The following is a 10,894-nucleotide window of genomic DNA, read 5'->3' as shown; positions in this document are numbered from 1 at the left end:
GTACACGAGTTAAGTCCAGGCAGTCGTCGAGCTTCAACACTGCTCCAACTGGATGAATGGACATTTGTTGAAGGGTATGAAACCACAAGGAAAGAAGAATTACAACTACTTGAAGATACGGTGGCCGTGAGTAAAGTTCAATTCTCAACTCTCCCCATATAAAGGTGCCGTCTGTTTTCAACTGTTAGCTAGCAGACTAGCCCGACATCATCGTAAAAGGAAATGTACGGTTTCTTGCGGTTAGCCATGCTGCTTCGTGGACGGTAATTATCAGACTCAAGAAGTCCACCTCCCTCATCCACGACCAGACTCTGTTCTGTCCAGACTGTGATACTCGTATCAACCTCCAGGCCCTTACTCTTGAAGAATTTGGAGAATTTATCTCAGGTCTTGTTACTCATTCTGATGAGATTCTAATTCTTGGTGATTTAAATATTCACCTGAATAAGGCTGGTCATCCTCAAAGTGAAGCCTTTCTGGTGCTTTTTGATACTTTTGGATTCGCTCAGTTTGTTCAAGAGTCAACACATTGCAGTGGTAACACCCTTGATTTGGTTTTATCTAATGGGATAGCTGTTTCTGATCTGACTGTCTTGCCAACCACATCTGCTGTGTCAGATCATTTTCTCATTAAATTTGAAGCGTCGTTGGCCTGCCCTGTTAATGTTGGCACAGATATAATTGCCACTCGCCACATTGGTCCATCGACTGTAGCTGCATTTGGCCAGCAGCTATCTGAAGTCTTGGCTCCTTTCACTGTAGTAACTGACTCTGTTGAAAATTTCACTGGTGACTTAAACGTGGCCCTCTCTATTCTCAATTCAGCTGCACTACCCTCACTGCCAGAGCTAGGCAACTAAAGAGGCAGACATCCTACTTTAACGACAAGACAAGATGTAATGAATGAAAGGTCACGTGTTTAACTTGACCTACTCACGGGTGTACGTGCAGTGCGTGTGACGTATACAGGAAGTTAGAAGCGCATGTTATGAAGGTTGTATGTCGGATGAACGCTAGTAAAAGCTACACAGTTAAGAACCTACGAAGTCGGCTCGTTCTTGAATTATTCTATGTCAGTAAGACAAGGCGTCTACGGACATTACATGGTGTCAGAATAGTCTGTGTATCGGAACACGAGCGGTCATGCCGAAGTTTAATCCGCCGAGTGAATTCAAGTTTGACTGCCCCGTTGAATGGCCGGAGTGGAAACAACGGTTTTGGCGCTTCAGGCTCGCGACAAAGCTGGATAAAGACGACGGGGAGATTCAAGTGAGTTCGCTGATTTATGCAATGGGCAACGAGGCTGAAAAGATATTCAGCTCGTTTGACTTCGTGGCGGAGGGTGATAAAGCGGACTATGATATCGTACTGAAAAGGTTCGACGACTACTTTATTCCCCGCCGTAACATCATACATGAGAGGGCGTGCTTCTATCAACGTAGCCAGCAGCCAGGAGAGACAGCGGAGATGTACATCCGGACATTGTATGAGCTGTCTGAACACTGTGAGTTTGGGGACAAGAGGGATGAACATATCAGAGATCGTCTGGTAGTGGGCATAAAAGATAAGGTGCTCTCCCGTCAGTTCCAGCTCACAGCGGACCTTACTCTGGTGAAAGTCATTGAACAAGTGCGCCAGGCGGAGGCAATAACAAAGCAGCTCAGCCTCCAAGCTAACCAACCAGAGGCCCAGCTGGCTAACGTCAATGTTGTCCGACGGCGGGACGGACGCCAAAACAAAAAGGGCGGACAGCGTCATGGTGGCAGCAGACCTGCAACCAACAAAGTAGATGAATGCGGGAGGTGCGGCAAGACGCAGCACACCGATGAGCGGAAGTGTCCTGCAACGAACAGTAAGTGCAACAAGTGTCATAAAAAGGGACATTGGGAGCGTGTATGTCACTCTAAAGCGGTGAGAGAAGTCACTGAAGAGGTTAAACAGCTGCACTTTCTGGGAGAAGTTGGCAAAGAGAGCAGTCAGGAAGATTGGACTGTTAGTTTAACAATAAGTGATGTACCAATAACCTTTAAAATTGACACGGGGGCTGACGCTACTGTTATCAACCAAGGGACATTTAAAAAGCTGAAGCCAAACATAAAACTGGGACCTCCTGACACATGCTTCATAAGCCCAGGTGGAAACATCAGCTGCATAGGACAGTTTCAAGCCACAACCAACTACAAGGAGAAACAATACTCCTTTCCAGTGTATGTGATCAAGGGGAGAGGCAGCTGTCTGCTGAGTCGTCCAGAGGCAGTGGAGATGGGTCTAGTGAAGCGGATGAATGAGGTCAGTGGAGTTTTCGGTTCAAGTGGACTGCTGAAAACAGACCCAGTGAAAATAGCTCTGGTGGAGGGTGCCCAGCCATACGCGGTGCATACAGCCAGACGGATACCGCTGCCACTTGTACCACTGGTTAAGAAAGAACTGCAGCGCATGGAAAATGAGGGCATTATTGAAAAAGTGACTCAGCCCACAGAATGGTGCGCCGCTATGGTGCCGGTGCTGAAACCGAACAAGAAGGAGGTTCGCTGCTGCGCTGACCTCAGGAGGCTGAATCGAGCGGTGAAACGTGAGAAATACGTGCCGCCCACTATGGAGGAAATAATGCCAAGGCTCGCAGGGTCAAAGTTCTTCACAACGTTGGATGCAGCAAGTGGGTTTTACCAGATCCCCTTGCATGAAGACAGCAGGGGGCTCACCACTTTCATCACCCCATTTGGGAGGTATGCTTTCTGCCGCCTTCCATTTGGTATAACGAGTGCTCCAGAGATTTTCCAGAGAAAGATGGCGGAAACTCTGACCGGGCTAGAGGGCACAGAGGTGTACATGGATGACATCCTTATACATGGAGAGACTGAGGAAATCCATGACCGGCGCCTAGCAGAGGCGCTGGGGGTCATTGAAACAGCAGGTCTCAAACTGAACCAAGCGAAATGCAAGTTCAAACAGAAACAAGTCCGCTTCCTTGGTCATATCATCAACGAGGCAGGCATCAGACCTGACCCGGACAAAGTAGCCGGAATAGAGAACTTTCCTCAGCCCCAGAACGTGACGGAACTCAAGAGGTTCCTCGGGATGGTGAACTATTTGGCAAAATACGTCCCAGAGCTGTCCACTGTAGGTCAGCCGCTTTATGGACTGCTTAAAGCAACGACAGAGTGGCTGTGGGGACCTGCACAGAACACAGCATTCCAAGACCTTAAAGCAGCACTCGCCACCGCCCCGGTACTCACCTTTTATGACGTCACTAAGGCTACGGTGCTGTCAGCAGATGCCAGCAGCTACGGGCTGGGAGGCATTCTGCTCCAGCAGCACGGGGAACACTGGAAGCCCGTGGCCTACTGCTCCCGACGGCTGAGTGACGCAGAGACAAGGTACGCACAGATCGAGAAAGAGTGCTTAGCCAGCGTCTGGGCATGTGAAAGGTTCGAGAAGTACTTGTTTGGGCTTGACAATTTCAGACTTGTCACCGATCATAAACCACTAGTGCCTCTCATGAACAGCAAAGACTTGGATAATGTGCCCATTAGGTGCCAGAGACTGTTAATGAGGCTGATGCGTTTCAATGCAGTGGCTGAATACGCACCGGGCAAAACTTTAGCTGTGGCTGATGCACTCTCCAGAGGCCCAGAGCAGCGCTACGGAGATGGTGCTTCTCATGATGATGTTGCAGCGCACATTGATGCCATCGTGTGCCAGGTGCCTGCCACACCTCAAAGGATGCAGGAGATAAAACAGAGCACGGATGGGGATCTGCAGCTCCAGACAGTGTTGGGCTTCATCAGACACGGCTGGCCTGAGTATGTTGATAAAGTGCCGGAGACAGTCAGAGACTTTTATCAGGTGAGAGGGGAGTTATCTGAGGTAGATGGTTTAGTCATCAGAGGCAGTCGTATCGTCATTCCCACAGAGATGAGGGAGGTTATCTTAGAGAGAATACACGACGGGCACCAGGGGATAGTTAAGTGCAGAGAGAGAGCTAGTCAGTCAGTGTGGTGGCCCAAAATGACAGAGCACATTACAACAAAGATACAGCAATGTCAATTCTGCAGAGAACACAAGAACACACAGAGAAAAGAGCCTTTAATGTCAAGTGAGCTCCCATCCAGACCATGGCAGAAAGTTGGCATAGACCTGTGTGAGTACAAAAAGCAAAACTACTTGATAGTGTCTGATTATTATTCCAGGTTTTTGGAGATCCTAAATCTACCAACAACTACTAGCAGTCAGGTTGTAGCTAGGCTGAAGGCTACATTTGCACGTTTTGGTATCCCTGAAATTGTAGTTAGTGATAATGGGCCACAGCTAGTTTCAGAAGAGATGAGGAGGTTCAGTGAGGATTATGATTTCATCCATGTGACTTCAAGCCCACACTACCCCCAGAGTAATGGACAGGCAGAGAGGGCTGTTCAGATAGCCAAAAGCATATTAAGGCAGGAAGACCCTCTCCTCGCCCTGTTGACATACAGAGCTACACCCTCTTCTTCCACTGGAGCCAGTCCAGCGGAATTGCTCATGGGTAGGAGAATCAGAACCACCTTACCCACATTGCAGCATAACCTGAAACCGGCCTGGCCTAAAGAGGAACTGATCAAAACCGCTGACGCCGCAGCCAAATCGAGGCAGGCTTTCTACTACAACCGCAGGAACGGCGTGCGGACACTGCGCCCACTGAACTCGGGTGACGCAGTACTCACCAAACTTGATGGACAGAAAACATGGACAATGCCAGCAGTTGTTCACAGTCAGAGCTCCACTCCCAGATCCTACATAGTGGAGACAGCTCAAGGTGAATATTACAGAAGGAACAGGCGCCACCTGTTGGCCACACCTAAAACACTCACCTTTGTCAGCAGGGATCCTGACCATGTCACTCCAGGGGAGAGTGGAAACACGGATGAGTCCCGAGCAGCAGAAATGCCAACTTCCACACCATATGTTACTCGCTCTGGCAGGGTGAGCAAGCCTGCAATCCAGCTGGATTTGTGAGGCGTATGGACTTGTGTACTGTGGGGGATTTTTTATTTTTTTTGTGAAAAGGGGGGTGATATACAGGTTAGAAAATCATCTTAGAGGGGGAGATGTAATGAATGAAAGGTCACGTGTTTAACTTGACCTACTCACGGGTGTACGTGCAGTGCGTGTGACGTATACAGGAAGTTAGAAGCGCATGTTATGAAGGTTGTATGTCGGATGAACGCTAGTAAAAGCTACACAGTTAAGAACCTACGAAGTCGGCTCGTTCTTGAATTATTCTATGTCAGTAAGACAAGGCGTCTACGGACATTACACAAGTGTTCTTAAGCAGGCCTGCAGGGGACTGGAACATAAATGGCGAAAATCAAAATTGGAATTTTTTTTAAAATTTATTTCTGATTTTTCCCTTTTTTCTCCCAATTTAGTGGCCAATCGATCCCTATTTTAATTCAAACACCCACCCTCGTACTGCATGCATTCGCCAACTGCATCTCTCCGGCCGGCAGTCTCGAAGGAGACCGCTTCCCCACTTTCGTGACAAGGCGACTCCAGGCCGAACCACTGTTTCTTCCGACACACACAGAGACGCATTCACGTGACGAACACAAGCCGACTCCGCCCCCCTCCCGAAGACAGCGTTTTTGCCAATGATTGCTGCTTCATCGAGTCCGGCCATAGTCGGATCTGGCGAGACCGGGGCGCGAACCCCGGTCCCCAGTGGGCAACTGCGTCGACACAAAGCCGATGCTTAGACCGCTACACCACCGCGGACCCAATTGGAATTTTTTTTAACCCATCTTGGCATGAGTATTTATTGAAATACAAGCGTGCTTTAGCCGCTGCGAAAGCAGCATACCTCTCTCGCTTAATCAGTATTAATAAACATAATCCCAGATTTCTCTTTTACACTGTAGCTAAATTTACTAAAAAGCAGCCGTCTATTAGCTGCTCGCCATTCATGGCCAATGAGTTTCTAGACTTTTTCTGCAATAAGGTTGATGAGATCATAAACAAAATTAGTTCTTCAACTTCAGCTAGTCCTGCAGACCCTGTTTTACCAAGTTAATATTTATAGAATGAGTCACTGATAGTCCCTGTTGTTACAACTTTTGAGACTATCTCTCTTGCTACTTTGACTCGTGTCAGCTCCTAAACCAACTTGCCTACTTGATCCTTTACCAGCATACCATCTCAAAGACCTCTCGCCTTTCCTGGGACCTACAGTGCTAGACATTGTTAATTTATTACGTACTACTGGCGCTGTTCCCAGCAGTTTTAAGACAGTTGTTGTCAAACCTCTTCTTACAGAACAACACCTCGGCCCAGGGTCTCTTAATTACTATCAACCAGTCTCTAATCTTCAATTCTTTTCTAAAGTACTAGAGAGAGTTGTGTAACAACAACTTTCGACCCATATAGAAGAAAACTAGCTATATGAACCTTTTCAATCGGCTTTCAGGACCTGTCACTCCACTGAAACTGTTCTGACCATAGTGGTGAACGATCTTCTACTAGCTGTGGACTCTGACTCCACCTCTGTGCTTCTACTACTGGACCTCAATTTGACACCATTGATTACTGTATACTATTAGACAGAATAAATTGTAATGTTGGTGTCTAAGTCCTGCTTGTCTGGAAGAACACAATACCTCAGGGCTTGGTTTTTGGCCCTCTACATTTCTGTCTTTATATTTCACGTCTTGGCCAGATCATATGCAGTCATGGAATAAATTTCCATTGCTATGCAGATGACACTCAGCTGTATGTGCCTATAAAAGTGGATCATACTCAAATGACTAATTTAGAGGCCTGCTTGGCTGCTATGAAAATTTGGATATCACAAAATTTCCTGCTTTTAAATTCAGATAAAACTAAGATTCTGGTCGTTGGCCCTGCAAGAGACAGATACCAATTTGATCAAGTAGCAATAACAATCGACAACACTGTGATTTCACAAAGTGTGGCAGCCAAAAATCTTGGTGTTATATTTGATCTTAGACTTTATTTTGATAAACACGTTAAGGAAATCACCAGTACTGCCTTTTTTCACTAATGTAATGTAACTAAAATTTGGTCTTTTCTGTCCATGGCTGACGCAGAGACTCTATTACATGCATTTGTTTTATCCAGACTTCATTACTGTAATGTTCTGTTTTCTGGTCTCCCACATGCTACCACTAAAAGTCTTCAGATGTTTCAAAATGCTGCAGCTCGAATCCCAACTAAAACCAGAAAATTTGATCATATTATACCAATTCTTGCCTCCCTTCATTGGCTTCCTATCCATGTTAGATCAGACTTCAAGGTGATACTGCTGACTTATAGAATCCTAAATGGGTTTTCCCCATCACACCTGTCTAAACTGTATATTCCATCTTGAGCTCTCTGCTCTCAAAATACAGGGCTCCTGTGTGTACGCAAAGTTAAAAAGAAGTCAGCTGATTGCAGGGCCTTTTCCTATAGGGCCTCATTCTTGTGGAATAACCTGCCTGCTGCCGTCAGACAACCAGAGTCTGTTGAGTCCTTTAAATTCAAATTTAAAGCTGTCTTTTTGGCTTGATCTACAATTAGTTGCCTTTAAATTGAGTACTTCACAACCTGTACTGCATGGTGGGTCAGTTTCTGTCTCAATGAATTTACCAAGCATTGTTCTGCTGATGAATTTCTTCTTCTTTCAGCTTGTTCCCTTTTTCCCAGGGTACTCCACAGCGGATTTGATAGTTTCCATTGGTACCCTGTGAGGGCACAGCATCAATGGCGGTCTTTGTTAACCCGGGCCTTAACCGATCCATACCAGATCGGTCAAGGCCCGTTCCATACCGGATCCAGCAGAACCACAGTGCTGGTTCTGCTTTATGTTAGGGTGAAAAAGGGTAATAAAAATATGGATTTATAAGATATATAAAAAGAAAATGTGATGAGGGGGATGCCAAGCAGTGTATTGGTGGCGACCACTGTCACCATGGAGACCTGGGAGGAGGACAGACTGCACATGCACACAAGGGAGACTCACATGACACCATTCACACACACAGAGAAGAGAAAGGAGAAGACGTCATTCAGAGAGAGAGAAAAGACATGTGAGAGAAGAGAAAAATTTGCAATAGTCAATAATCTATACTCTATAATCTCGTCAGCAGAACAGTGGTTGGTAAATTCATTGAGACAGAAACCGACCCACCATGCAGTACAGGTTGTGAAGTACTCAACTTAAAGGCAACTAGTTGTAAGCTAAGGCAAAAAGATGAGTTTTAAGTTTAGATTTAAAGGACTCAACAGGCTCTGATTGTCTGATGGCAGCAGGCAGGTTGTTCCACAAGAACGGGGCCCGATAGGAAAAGGCCCTGCCACCAGCTGACTTCTTTTTAACTTTGGGTACACACAGGAGCCCAGTATTTTGAGAGTGAAGAGCTCGAGATGGAATGTACGGTTTAAGGAGATCAGACAGGTAAGATGGGGCAAGCCAATTTAGGATTTTATAAGTCAGCAGAAGCAGATGTGAGGTGAATAACTGATCACCTTGTTACATCTCACAGAAGAGCTACTGTAGCTCAAACTGCTGAAAAAGTTAATGCCGGCCATGATAGACAGGCGTCACAACATGCATCACAGCTTGCTGCGTAGGCACAGACTGGTCAGAGTGCCCATGATGACTGACCCCTATCCACTGTCAAAAGCACCTAAAATGGGCACGTGAGAACTGTACCATTGAGCAGTGGAAGAAGGTGGCCTGGTCTGATGAATCACATTTTCATTTACATCATGTGGACGGCCGGGTGCGTGTGTGTCGTTTACCTTGGAAAGTGATGGCACCAGGATGCACTGTGGCAAGAAGGCAAGCCAGCGGAGGGAGTGTGATGCTCTGGGCAATGTTCTGCTGAGAATCCCTGGGTCCTGGCATTCATGTGGACATCAATTCGACACGTGCCACCTACCTCAACATTGTTGCAGACCAAGTACACCCCTTCATGACAGTGGTATTCCCTGATGGCAGTGCTTTCTGTCAGCAGGATAATGCGCCCTGCCACATTGCACACAATTGTTCTGGAATGGTTTGAGGAACATGATGAAGTGTTCAAGGTGTTGTCTTGGCCTCCAAATCTTCCACATCTCAATCCGATTGAGCATCTGTGGGATGTGCTGGGCCGACAAGGCCGATCGAGGACGGCCCTACCTCGCAACTTACAGGGCTCGAAGGCCCCGCAGCCAATGTTTTGGTGCCAGAAACTGCAGGACACTTTCAGGGATCTATTAGATGCCATGCCTCAGCAGGTCGGTGCTGTTTTGGCGGCATGAGGGGGACCTACACAACATTATGCAGGTGGTTTTAATGTTTTGGCTGAACAGTGTGTAATGTGAATTGGCTGGAATCAGAATAAAGATTTAGTCGCTTACACAGTTAAGAGCATCCTGAATGAGCTTATTTTGCCACGGTAATATCTCTGGATATTTCTTTACGCATGCTCAATAATGTAGGTAAGAAAATCACTGAAAGCTGAATCAGTTCATCTGAACAATAGTTCATCTTGCTCAATAAACGCTGTGTCCAGATGAACTGATTCAGCTTTCTGCGATCTCTGAATGTGTTGTGTCTTTTTAATTGACATCAGATTGCTGATTCTATCTTTAGTTTCTATCTCAGTACAGGCCACTCCTGTGTTGTTTCTGTCTCAGGTTCATCCAGCAACAAATGAATATCAATGGCAACGGCAAGCCGGTAGAAATATTTTAGGCTGTCTGTGGATTTGATTTGAGTCCTTGGGAATTTGAGAACAATAGCCAGCCTGTGTGCAATTTGAAGAAAATCTAGCATAAGTAACTCACTGACAGGAAACTGCTGGATATCCATCCATCCATCCATTATCCACGCCGCTTATTCTGCTCTAAGGGTCGCGGGGATGTTGCTGGATATCCTGTCTTACAAATATGAGCAAAAGTGAGAGCAATGGCGCCACCGTGCGACATAAAAAGCAATTTCGAAAAGGCAGAAGACGTGCTGAAGAAAGCAATGAAAATCCGGTCACGGATTTGAGCTTTGTTTGAGATGTGTCCATTTGAAATGCTAAACCCACAGACACGTAAAAACAAACTGTTGTTCCAGCTCTATTTTCAGTTTCTATTGGTCATTTAATTTTTGAGCGGCGCTTACATCTTCTCACTGCTGGCAATCCATGTGGTTGAGCCTTCTTTCCTTTTTCTCCCCCCATTGTGTTGGGCAGTCTACAGCAATAGAGGAGGAAATACAAGTTTCAAGACAAGGCGACTGGTAGTCTACGATGCTCATTGCATATGACACGTTATGACCTTTCAGTTGCAGAATAGGCTGAAAAGGTGAAGACATTTTGAGAAAAGGAATTTTTCTTTTTCTTTCTTTTTGAAAAATTCCCCGTTTTTCTGAGCCATCCCGATCGTTGCTCCACCCTCTCTGCCGATCCGGGGAGGGCTGCAGACTACCACATGTCTCCTCCAATACATGTGGAGTCACCAGGCGCTTCTTTTCATCTGACAGTGAGGAGTTTTGCCAGGGGGACGTAGCGCGTGGGAGGATCACACTATTCCCCCTAGCCCCTCCCCCCCAACAGGCGCCCCAATCGACCAGAGGAGGCGCTAGTGCAGCGACCAGGACACATACCCACATCCGGCTTCCCGCCCGCAGACACGGCCAATTGTGTTTGTAGGGACTCGAACCGGATATCCCCGTGTTGGTATGCAATGGAATAGACCGCTATGATATATACGCTACCTGGACGCCCTCGAGACAAGGCATTTTAAGTGGAACTGTTCAGTACTTATCTGTGAATGTTCTCATTCATCCAGGTCATGGTTATCCAAAGGAATTGAATCGAGTGCAACTGGACTTGGTATATATCCGTGAAGACGTTTCGCCTCTCATCCAAGAGACTTCATCAGTTCG

Source organism: Lampris incognitus, chromosome 18 (genome assembly GCF_029633865.1).
Source record: "Lampris incognitus isolate fLamInc1 chromosome 18, fLamInc1.hap2, whole genome shotgun sequence".
NCBI lineage: Eukaryota > Metazoa > Chordata > Actinopteri > Lampriformes > Lampridae > Lampris > Lampris incognitus.
The sequence above is the reverse complement of the archived record's forward strand: the minus strand, read 5'-3'. Positions refer to the sequence as shown.